This window comes from Lynx rufus, unplaced genomic scaffold (genome assembly GCF_022079265.1).
Source record: "Lynx rufus isolate CCGP_SWC_20201006 ecotype Redwood Valley unplaced genomic scaffold, mLynRuf1.p SCAF_4, whole genome shotgun sequence".
In the NCBI taxonomy this organism is placed as follows: domain Eukaryota; kingdom Metazoa; phylum Chordata; class Mammalia; order Carnivora; family Felidae; genus Lynx; species Lynx rufus.
In genome coordinates, this window is record NW_025814856.1 from 74338400 (window position 1) to 74351492 (window position 13093).

Consider the following 13093-nt stretch of genomic DNA (forward strand, 5'->3'; position numbering starts at 1 on the left):
AAACCATCTCCTCACCCATTCAAGAGCGATTTACCTAAAACACAATTATAACCATGCCAGTTATCTGCCTGAAAACTGTCAGGGTCTCTCTATCCTATCAGAACATGCTTAAGCTCTTCAACACAGATTCTCCAATATTTTGACCTTACCTCTCTGGCATCATCCCCTGTCTCATGTAATACTCCCAATACACTGCAAGTAACAGCAACAGTTCTTCGACTTACAGAATCCTCTACCTGGAATTCCTTCCTTCTCCCTCCCTACTCTCCCATGTCCCCTCCAGAAACACCCTTAGCTCATTCATATACTTTAGGACTCATGTCCCCCAGGCTTGGTGAAGTGTCTACCTCAATATGTCCATAATCGTCTGTGCACTTCTGTGTCACTCACATCATAATGCAGTAGTTGAGAAAACTGGCTAATCACAGAGATCTGGATTCCAACCACTGATGCACCATTTGTCAACATTCTTACCTGAGAAAATCATGTAACTTCTTTAATTTCTCGCCTCCTTCATGTGGACAGTGGGGATAATATTCACCTTATTGCTTTGTCATTAACAATTAATGAGATAGGGGCACCTGGGTGGCTCAGTCGGTTGGGTGTCCGACTCTCGATTTAGGGTTGGGTCATGATCTCACAGTTGTGGGATCGAGCCCCGCGTCAGGCTCTGCACTGAGAATGGAGCCTGCTTAAGATTCTCGGCCTCTCCCTCTGCCCCTCCCCCTCTCTTGAGCTTGTTCTCTATCAATAAATAAGTAAATAAATAAATAAATAAATAAATAAATATTAATGATATAAGGTGCTTAGGATATAACCTGGCACAGAGTAAAACCCAATAAATTGGAATTTTAATATTATCAATATTTGTTTTTGATTTTAAAGCCAGAACACAAACTTGATGAATGTGCTCCATAATTATTCAAATGACTTACTTTGCAAAGGAATCTGAAAAATACTTTGATATTTTTATCTACTTAAGTTAGTCTTACTAGTGCTCACAAATATCTCTTCCTTACAAAAAGAAATTATCTTGACACATATTAAAACAATAACAAGAGGTGGGGCGCCTGGGTGGCTCAGTCGGTCGAGCGTCCGACTTCGGCTCAGGTCATGATCTCACGGTTCGTGAGTTCGAGCCCCGCGTCGGGCTCTGTGCTGACAACTCAGAGCCTGGAGCCTGCTTCAGCTCCTGTGCCTCCCTCTCTCTCTGCCCCTCCCCTGCTCATGCTCTGTCTCTCTCTGTCTCAAAAATAAATAAACATTTATAAAAAAACAATAACAAGAGGGAAAGTCTGACGATGACAGGGCAGCATAGTTTTTCTCTGGATAAAGGAACATCTCAAACATATTTCTTAAGTTCTTAATTGGTAAAAACATGAATACTAAGAACCATGGAGGACTTTTTCTAGAAGAAAAAAGATCCCTTATAACTAAATCATTATGAATTATCCACACTCAAAATAATAGGAGATCTTTCTTTTATTTTACTTCACAGCATAATGTAAAAATATAAAATGTGAAGTTCTACAAGAACATCTGCTAATTTTTAAAATGTTCACATGTTCTGACTTGTGCTTTTCCAGTGATTGGTATTTAAATTCATTTCAATTCCAAAACCAAAATTCTCTCATTATACGTTAAGCCTGTTATAATCACCCTAAGGAAAATAAAATGTAACCTATTACCAACATGCCCACTAGCCTGCTTCATTAAATGCCTATAATTACAGACTATTTGTCAGTAGTGCGTAAGGGGGATTCAAACAAATATATTCCAGGTGTAAACCCTCTTACTCAACAGACTTAACCGGATTCATTTTTTTCAGTCTGAACATCGGGATCATTCTGATTGGATTTCTGCTTCATTATTCTACTTTCAATCAAAGTGTGTACAAACAAAACTCAGCAATGCAATAACTCAGCAATACAATATGGTGAGCCCAAGCCCCTCTCCACCTCACAGTTGCAAAGAGGATGCTTCTCTCTGTGCTTGCAACCAATTCCAACTCATCCCCTCATAGGCTGTGTTTCTCTGGGCAAGTAAAAAACTCTTTAAGCCTCATATCATTCTCTGTGAAATGGGGATAATAATATCTATCTTAGGAAGGTTTAGGGGAGCATAAATGAGAATGCACAAAGACGTAAAGTACTTAGCACAGCACCAGGACACATTAACATGATCTCCTTACACGGCACCTACTGAGTGCCAGGCTGTGTTCTGGGGACTTTCTGTGTATTAATTCCTTTAAATCTTTAATAGCCCCATGGGGTAGGTACTATTATCATCCTTCTTTAATCGATGAGAAGCCAAATGTAAACCACAGTTATGATTATTTCACAGGGCAACAGGACCAGATAAATGGTATTAATGCTCACCACTCCTAAAGGTTCAGCAAGAAAAGTAAATCTTAATGCCCCTAATGCCTAATCCTAAGGCATCCATTGCACGGAACAAATTAACTTCTCTCCTATCAAACTAGAAAGTACCATCCACAGGAGAGTTGTGAATAGCCGCTCAAATAGTTTTCTGCTTTCTGTTGTTCAGCTGAAGAACTCCAAAAAACAAAAACAAAAAACAAAAAAAAGTACATATGCTCTCAGTCCTATCCAATTATTCTCTGCCTTTGCCTCAGCATTACCAATAGCCATGGTCCTATTTGCCCAAGTTATGGAGCTCCGGTTTCTCTGGTAAAGAAATCAGACCAAGGGCACCTGGGTGGCTCAGTTGGTTAAGTATCTGACTTCGGCTCAGATTATGATCTCACAGTCATGGGTTCAAGCCCAACGTCGGGCTCTGTGCTGACAGCTTAGAGCCTGAAGCCTGCTTCAGATTCTGTGTCTCCCTCTCTCTCTGTCCCTCCCCACACATGCTCTGTCTCCCTCTCTCTCAAAAATAAATAAATATTTGAAAAAATCAGACCACACAGGTAACTCAGGACCATTCATTTTGGGGGGGGGGGGTGGTATAAAAATCTATGCTTGGATATGTGCTGGGATAATGCACTGAGATATTAACTAGCTTTTTGGTTTTAGTGCCGTTGAATGATGTCAAAGGGTGAAATGACACTGAGTAGTTTCTATTTTCTATTTTGCCTACTTATTCTCCACCCCTACTTTCTAAGAACAGATGGCCAGGCCTTCTGCCCTTCCTTGCTACAGTGTAGGCTTCAGGGATGAGGCGAAGTAGACTTAAGAGAACCTCTTTTCCTTGCTATAGTTTTCCAAAAGCTTTGTTCTAGGGAAACAAACAAACAAAAGCTAATGCATTCTGTGTGAGAGTGACAGATAAAGGTGGGGACAAGGGTGGCACAAGCAGCAAGACTGTCCCAGGCTTAATGAAGGGCTGGAAGTCTGTGGGACCTTCAGCAAAGGTATCTGCAGCTTCTCCCTTACAGAATTCCAGGAAAGAGGCTGGGTCTCCATAGGAAACAACAGCAAAGTGGCCACGCAAGACTCCATTCAGAGCACCTGAGCCCAGTGGGTCCCCACATGCTGGGTGAACAGTCGCCATAACACCATCTGACCCCAAAGGACTGGCTGGGGAAATAAAAGTAGGTACATTAGGGGGTCCAACTAAGGCACTTTAGAAAGGGAGGGAAGGCTTTTGTTCTTATAGTTGTTGTCAAAACAAGTGACAGTCACAGATGCCAAAAACATCCTATAGTGACCCGTTCTACGCCACAAAACCTGTCCCACCCAAAATGCCAGGACACTCTGTTAAGAGACACTGGCAGGCCATGGGTATCAAAGTGGAAACTAATTGGGACGAAAAGACCAAGGATCACCCTTGAATGCTCTGTTCTGTGCAACACGCTCAGGAACTAGACCCCGTAATTTTGTGAGTGAGAGAGGGAGTGCCTTTATGACTGAGACTCGATTCAAGCTAGTGGGATGGGAGTTCAGAGCTGGATGTAGATTTATTTAAAAGAAAGAAAGAAGGTAGCATTTCTTATTACTGGAGCTTACTGAAAAGACTGATATGCCCCATAGCTATTTCATTTTTAAGAGTACAGTGTTTAGGGCCTTTCTGAAAAGCATGAGCACCTCTTGAGCGCTCTTCTGAACACTCCTTTGTACCATCTTCTGCACTATTCTGAAAATGGCCTTCCACACTGCATCTATGTCTTAAAACGATGAAGAAAGAACCAATTCAGGTTCCTGTCCCAAAGAGAACACCCCATATTTCTTTACTCTGAATTTCTTATGAAAATGGCAGCAGTGATTGTATTTTTAAAGTTTTATTTTAAGCCATTTTATTTATAATCAATAAAATCTGGTTAAGCATCTGCATATGCATCCATCCCACCTAACAATTGTTCCATGTCACAAGAAGATTGGCAAGGAAGGACTCGGGCAGTGCTTTATAAAGTGACACAAATTATTAGTTTCGTGAGAAATGTCCACACGTCACCTTAAAAGCTGTAAACAGCCATGTGCATTAAAAAAATAAGATTATAAAGAGACATGAACGATTTTCGACTTTTGTAGAAAAATTAATTTGATCGAAGGAATAAAACACTAGATGTAGCATCTAAAAAGGTACCATAGGGTGGGGCACCTGGGTGGCTCAGTCAGTTAAGCGTCCGTCTTCGGCTCAGGTCATGATCTTGCGGTTAGTGAGTTCGAGCCCCTTGTTGGACTCTGTGCTGACAGCTCAGAGCCTGGTGCCTGCTTCACATTCTGTGTCTGCCTCTCTCTTTGCCCCTCCCACCCCTAGCACTCTGTCTGTCTGTCTGTCTCTCTTTCTCTTGCTCTAAAACTAAATAAACATGAAAAAAATAATAAAATAAAATAAATAAAAAGTACTATATGGTGTAATTCTTCATACTTTTACTCAAAGGAAGAGGGGGAAACATAGTCCCTTTTTTATATGGGAGAAGATTGCACAAAGTCAGATTTCTTGCCCAAGGACAGTGATCAGTGGACATAGGATCCAAATACTGCACAGAGATTAAAACACTAGTTAGATCCCATTCTCTTACAAGCACTGTATCTTTTTTTTTTTTTAACATTTATTCATTTTTGAGGGACAGACAGACACAGAACATGAGCAGGGGAAGGGCAGAGAGAGAGGGAGACACAGAATGCGAAGCAGGCTCCAGACTCCGAGCTGTCAGCACAGAGCCCACCGTGGGGCTCGAACTCATGAACTGTGAGATCATGACCTGAGCCAAAGTCAGACGCTCAACCGACTGAGCCACCCAGGTGCCCTGATGAGCACCGTATCTTTTTAAAAAGACATCACTCATTGAACACTTAGTACATACAAAGCAGTATGCTTCAAATATTCATCTCACTTAAGTTTTACTAAGAGGTAGATACAATTTTCCCCACTTTACAGCTGAAGAAACTGAGGGCAGTGGCATTAAGTAGCTTACACAAGGTCACCCAGCAAGTAAGTACTGACTGAAATCCAGCCAGGACTGTTGGACTCCAAGGCCATGCTCCCAGCTATGAGTCCTCCTTCTTTCTTTACCCCTCACACAGTGAAGAGATTTCATTCATTTCGGAATTAACATGGATTCTCCCTAGTGGCCATCAAGGACTCTGGCACTGACAACTAAAATATGAATTAATAGGACAATTTTCAATTTCCTTAATATGTTATGGGGGATCCTGGCTGGCTCAGTCGATTAAGTGTCTGACTTCAGCTCAGGTCATGATCTCGAGGTTTGTGGGTTCAAGCACCATATCAGGTTCTGTGCTGACAGCTCAGAGCCTGGAGCCTGTTTCAGATTCTGTGTCTCCCTCTCTCTCTCTCCGTGCCCTGCTCACGCTCTGTCTCTCTCTGTCTCAAGAACAAATAAACAAAAAAAAATTTTTTTAATGTTATGATCATTGAAAAGAGCCCTCCCTGGTTTTATCTTCCATAGTTCCCAATCCCTTCCTCTATCAGTAACACTAATCACACCACATTTTAATTACTTGTTTCATATGCCAGACACAAGACCCTTGAGGACAGGAAAGGTTTCTAGCATCATTTACCATACTCTCAACACCTAATCTCCACGCCTGGCACATAGTAGGCTGTCACTAAACATTTGATGAATGAAAAATTGAAGAAGCCAGGGCAGTCTTATGAGCTAAAGGAAGCATGGCATAGTGGTAACACCAGGGTCAGTAAGCCTTCATTGTCCACTGCTGGATAATCATTGACTTACAGAGAACCAGTGGTCCAAGGAGACAAAACAAGAGCAGAGATGAACAACTGTAACTCCACCTACCTACAACGACTTTGAAAACTCTTCACAAGAGAACTAATGGCTAACCCCCAACATAGGCATGAAACTCTCATACCTGGTTTTCTCTGTGTTTCCTCCATCACACTTCCTTCTATCCTTAAATTGCATACATTCATCTTTGTATCCCCAGCATCCCATAAAGCACCTACACATTCAGTCTTTATCTTCTACCCAGTGCTCTTAGCATTGACCTATAGTTATGATTTCTTTATGCCTCTTTTCAATAATGACTGGCCCTTACCTGTAGTATTTCTCCACAATCAAGCCTCAACCCATATTCCAAATCTATTACTCACTGTCCATCCCTTGACCCATTTTAGTGTCATCTAAAGAGAACTACCTGCTGATGTTCTGACAATCTTCCTTTGATCATGCAGTTCATTTTGCACCAAACGCCCTTCATTTTCATGCTTGAGCCCAGCTCAATTATCATTCCCTCCAGGAAGCCTTCACAAACTTATTCCCAATGGACGTTAATTCTTTCTTCATCTCAATTCCCATATTTTATCTAGATTTTTCTTTCAGCATATATAATTTTAGTCTATAAATTCATATATTGCTTTACATTACCTACTAGATGAAAAGTTCCCCGAAGGCAAATGCCACATATCAGTCACTTCTGTATATTTTACATCAAGTAGCACAGAGTCTTCCACACAGTGGTGCTTTATAAGTTGAGTAAATAAATGAACGAACAAGAAGTTAAGTGCATCTTTGTCCTGTTATTCTTATGTCTTGAACCTGGCTTAATAGAAGGGGCATTAAACATAAATCATAAGTCCTACTTCCATTTTTCTCAGAAGTAGCTATGAATCAGGCAAGTTACTTAACCTGCATGGATTCTAGTTTCCTTGTCTGACAAAGGAGTGAACAAGGGTTGATCTCTCAAGCCAATATTAATGTGTCAATATATTATATAGTATAAAATATGTGAAAAATTCCAACCAGAGGAGGTAGGATTCTCCTTACCCTGCGCCTAGTAACTCTCACTGTTTCTTCAGAGCTCAACTCATCATCACTTCCAGAGAAATTTCCCTGATGACCATGATTACATCAAATCCCTCCACACAATGCTCTCACAGCACTATAAATCTCCACTTTGCATGACTTACAATACTTATGATTTTTATTCATTTCTGTATTACTTAATTAAAGTCTACCCCTATTTAGCTCCCCTACATTTAATAAAATGAATATGAAAAATGAAAATGAGTGTAATCTGTCTTAGAATATGAGATCTTACAAACAGAAGTATATTTCTCAGTAGTTTTCTTTGTAATGTATATAATCACGTATGTTTCAGCATTTAAATGCTTTCCAAAGATGATGGAGAAAAGCTAGGTGATCACAATTTCAAAGGGTTAACACAGTTTTCAAAACGTCTAATTTGACATTTCATCAAAGACCATATATTCAAATAATATGGTCTCAGACATTTCTAAGCATGAAATCTAAATTAAATTCTCTTTTGTTTTATTTCAACTCTTTGCTATTTTATTTGTATTTTTTCTCTATTTAAAAGAAATTTGTTGAGGCACCTATGTGGCTCAGTCAGTTGAGTGTCTGACTCTTGATTTGGGCTCAGATCATGACCCCAGGGTCATGGGATTGACCCCTGCATCAGGCTCCACACTGAGCATGGAGCCTGCTTAGGATTCTCTTTCTTTCCTTCTGCCCCTGTCCCCTGTTCTCTCTCTCTCTCTAAAATAAAAATAATAATAATGATTTAGAAAAAGAAATTTATCTATAAAACAACTCATCACATGTGTTTTCTTAGATCATTAGTTAGGTAAAAATACCAATTTAGAGATTCTATTTATGATATAGAAAGTAAGCCCCCCCTATTATGAGCAAGGAAAAAAACAAAAATATTTCTTTCTATCCATAACTTAATATTTGATTTTTAAATCAACAAATAACAATTAAACAGATTTAATTAGTTAAATGAAATATCAATGAAATCTTTTATAAATGCAAATCTTTCATGTGAATACTAAGGAAAGACTATCATTTGTAGTCTAACCTAGCTGTAGTACAGCTAACCAAAGCAGTAGGAAATAAAATTTGAAATGCTTAACTTGATATAAACATTTGAAACATATTGGTTTCTTTATCTCATGAATATATCTAAATTAACACAAATATATTAGATTTAATAAGGTGTAACCCTTTGTTCCTTGCTAAGTCCATGTAAACCATTATAGTTAGCACTGTAATTACGAGTTAAAGGTATGATCTTAGACACAAAGCCAAGGTTTTATATCGTATTTCACATGCTCCTTTCTGTACATTTGAGGAGTATTCTTTACCATAAAAAGGAGAAATTGACTGAAACTAGTAACCCATGACCTCTTCCTATCCAGTAATGTGGAGTGGATGCTCCAAATCCTTGGGAGTGTTGTTCTCTCAAGGGACAACATGAGACTAGCTAAGCTCACTTCCTTCTACCTTAAAATAGCTCTTTACATTTTTAATCATAAATATATGAAGAATATAAACGTGTGAAGAGTAAACCTACAAGCAATAAAATTCTATTCCTGATAACATAATTCTGAGAGCCACTAGATTATGCAAGATCCTGAAAAACTATCTCTAGAAAAGAAACATGCCCATAAGACTCTTAAAACAGGATACTCAGGGACACATGAAAATAAATATACTAAAAGAGCATTGCTTATATTTTCAAATATATTAGGCATTTTTTGAAAAATAATAACAGTGCTATTAATTCAGTATCCATGTCTTAATTACCAGGTCCAAGAAATGTCTAGGGTTTTACAGACAGATGCCCCTCCCTTGATGGTAGGAACTACATTACTCTGGTTCTGTGTAATCAGCAGAACTTGCATGATGTGTTGGATGAATAAGTTAAGTTCATCAACCTCTTCTAAAATAACTGTCCAAAGAAAGAAATATAAAATAAATATAAGCACAAATGACTGACATGAAAAAAAAAGACCACTTATTGTCTTGTTCCTTAACCAAATTTTTCCAGATGTTACATAGTTATCTGTTCTGACAGAATTTTTGTGTGCCCATTTGTGATTTTTTTAATGATTAGGATATTTGGTACAGTGGGGGAGACAAGGGAGATAACATATTTTGGACTTTCCAATATAATCATTAATGTATCAGGTTTCATTACATCCACACTGGCACAACACCACTGGGTCTAGGGTGGCTCCTGTAAAATGGAAATAACCTCATCACATTGATTTAGAAATTACTGAATTTCATATTTTTTTTCTGAAAAAGCAATCAACAGATTTAGGAGTTTCTTGTTGGGAAGGGGTTGTTTATTTTGTTTTTTTTTTAAGTTTATTTACTTTGAGAAAGAGAGAGAGAGAGCTGGGGAGGGTCACAGAGAGGGAGAGAGAGAATCCCAAGCAGGTTCCACACCACCAGTGCAGAGCCCGATGTGGGTCTTTGAACTCCCAAACTGTGAGATCAAAACCTGAGCCAAAATCTAGATAGAGTCAGATGCTCGACCGACTGAGCCACTCAGATGCCCTGTTTATTTTGTTTTGTACAAGAGCAAAACTGGTAATGCTTTGTGGACAGTTTTTTAAAGAAACGGGAGTTTAAAAGAATTTAAATTGTGAAGGTGACACATTCACATTTTAATATTTTATCCATGTGAACAAAAGAAACAGTACTATAAGACTGGGACAAACAAACCTAAATAATACAACTGCCTTATAATATTCCTGCACAAAGGGAACTAAAAACACAATTTACATATTATTAAAAGTTTCTCATTACTATTACTATTACTAGTACTACTATTTCTATTATTTATATATTATATATCCAGCCACATTCAGGGTCATACAGACTTGCAGCATAATACTGTGATAAGAATCGAGCTGACTCTTAAAGAATCAAATAACTTGAATTTAAAAAGATAAAACAGGGGCGCCTGGGTGGCGCAGTCGGTTGAGCGTCCGACTTCAGCCAGGTCATGATCTCAGCCAGGTCATGATCTCGCGGTCCGTGAGTTCGAGCCCCGCGTCGGGCTCTGGGCTGATGGCTCAGAGCCTGGAGCCTGTTTCCGATTCTGTGTCTCCCTCTCTCTCTGCCCCTCCCCCGTTCATGCTCTGTCTCTCTCTGTCCCAAAAATAAATAAACGTTGAAAAAAAAAATTTAAAAAGATAAAACAAAGTGAATTCTTTCATTTTTCTCAACACATTCCACCACACATTCTTTAAAACCAAAATTCCCATTTTATAGACATTTACTATTTATTCTAAAGTAAATAATTCTGCACCATTTCAGAAAGTCAGTACAAAGAAGACACTGAATCACAAAACCTCTATCCCAAAACCTAACAAAATAAATACAAAAAGGAAAAAGAATCAAAATGTGCAAGCAGCAAGCAGAAGAAGACAGCAGTAACACCACAAATTTTGATAAGTGCCATCATAGACAACAGACTGAAGATTTATGATATCAACATTTAGCTCCTTTCATTATTGTCCAGAAGCATTATGGAGATGAGGGAAACTGAATCCAGAAAATTGTGAACATTCTTACTGATATTCCTCAATTAGGAATGAAGTAGAATCTAGAGGATGAAATGTGACTCAAAGAAAAGGCCAATAGGAATCGAGGGGAAAAAAAAAACAAAAAAAGACCAGTAATGCCACTCCAAAGTACAGAATCTTGCCCTTTCAGAGATAAACCATAAACACAGCAAGAAGTGTCTCAAAAGACTTGCCATTTGGCTATTCCCTGTTTAGGAGGCAGCCTGCATACTCATCATCACCTCAAAAAACAAACAAGGACTTACAAAAATGAAAGAAAAAGAAATTAATACTAAAACTATAGTAAAGTCATAAGGCAAACTATTGTTAAGTCCTCTCCCCTCCATCCTGTAAAAACACTTCACCCAAAAGCCACATGTTGGAGTGACATCAGCAAATATGGAAGGCTAAAGACCCCCAAAATTCTCTCCTCCACATAACAATAATATCATTGGTGAAAATAGTCAATAAAACTTTTTCAGAACTTTGAAAATTAACGAAAGGCTTGTGGCAATCCAGAGAGCATTTATTTTGAAAAAACAGCTGAGTCACAGTAAGAACAGTGAGCTTCATGACATTTTAACTTAACCTATTCCCATCCCCCAATTCCAGCTACCCAGTAGCCTTGAAAATCAGTAGTCTGCAATCACAGTGAAAACCAGCTGTCTAGCAGCCACTAGCGGAATGGGGTTGGAACTTTCAAGGCCGCATTAACAGAAAATTGTCAGTATTTGACCTATCTGGAAGACCCATTTGGAAGGCTTCTTTTTTTATTGTTTTTTTTTTTAATTTTAATTCCAGTATAGTTAACATACATTGTTATATTAGTTTTAGGTGTACAATATAGTGGCCTGAAAATATCCAACGTATGATCTCAGTCTTTTTGTACTTGTTGAGGGCTGACTTGTGTCCCAGTATGTGATCTATTCTAGAGAATGTTCTGTGTGCACTCGAGAAGAATGTGTACTATGCTGCTTTAGGATGAAATGTTGTGACTATATCTGTTTAGTCCATCTTATCCAATGTGCTATTCAGAGCCATTGTTGATTTTCTGTTTAGATGATCTGTCCACTGTTGTAAGTGGGGTATTGAAGTCCCCTATTATTATGGTATTATTACCAATGAGTTTATGTTTGTGATTGATTTATATATTTGGGTGTCTCACGTTGGGGCATAAATATTTACAATTGTTAGATCTCCTTGGTGGATAGACCCCTTAATTATGATGTAATGCCCTTCTTTATCTGTTACAATCTTTATTTTAAAATCTAGTATGTCTGATATAAGTATGGCTATTCCAGCTTTCTTTTGACAAACATTAACATGATAGATGGTTTTCCATCCCCTTACTTTCAATCTGCAGGTGTCTTTAGGTCTAAAATGGGTCTCTTATAATCAGCATATAGATGGGACTTGGTTTCTTATCTATTCTGATACTGTATATCTTTTGATTGGAGCATTTAGAGCATTTAACGTTTGACATTTACAGTGAGTACTGAAAGAGATGAACTTGGTGCCATTGTGGTGCCTGTAGAATTGGGTGTTTCTGGTGATGTTCTCTGGTACTTTCTAGTCTTTGTTGCTTTTGGTCTTTTTTGTTTTGTTTCATCTTTTCTCCAAAGAGTCCCCCTTAAAATTTCTTCTGGGGCAGGTTTAGTGGTAACAAACTCACTTGGTTTTTGTTTGGGAAATTCTTTATCTCTCCTTCTATTTTGAATGACAGCCTTGCTGGATAAAGAATTCTTGGCTGTATATTTTTCCAATTCAGAACGTTGCATATATCCTGACACTCCTTTCTGGCATGCCTAATTTCTGTGGATAGGTCTATTGTGAACCTGATCTGTCTTCCCTTATACTTAAGGACTTGTTTTCCCTTGTTGCTTTCATAATTCTTTCCTTGTCTGTCTTGGAGAACTGAAACTATGAAGCCCTCTATAGTCAGTACACTAAGCAGATGGAAGGACTTGTGCTGGTCTTCTAGGGTATGTGCTCGGAGGGTGCAGTTGGGCGGGACTTGGTGTAATGGCTCCCTTCTCCACTAGGTGGCGCTGCTTACATTACTTGGGTGGATCAGTGTGACACGCATGCATGTGTGCAGGAGAGGTAGAAATGGCTTCACCCAGCTCCCTAGTCTTGGGCACAAGAACCTTGCTCTCTCACCCACCAGCGATCAAGCCCCTCCTTTGTCTCAGGCCTCTGTCCACTCCCCGCCTCTACTCTGTCCATGTCCAAGCTATCCGCTTACCAGGCAGCACCTCCCTCCAGAGTTTTATATCAGATGGGGTTGTATTTCAAAATCACACACTGCAGAGACCCCTGCAGCATG

The 13093-nt window shown here is 39.0% G+C and overlaps 1 protein-coding gene across 1 annotated transcript in view; it reads right to left on the bottom strand.

Annotated features, from left to right (window-relative positions):
* The window catches only part of SUGCT (succinyl-CoA:glutarate-CoA transferase), a 330930-nt gene that overhangs the window by 68766 nt on the left and 249071 nt on the right, over window positions 1–13093 (bottom strand). The window lies entirely within an intron of this gene.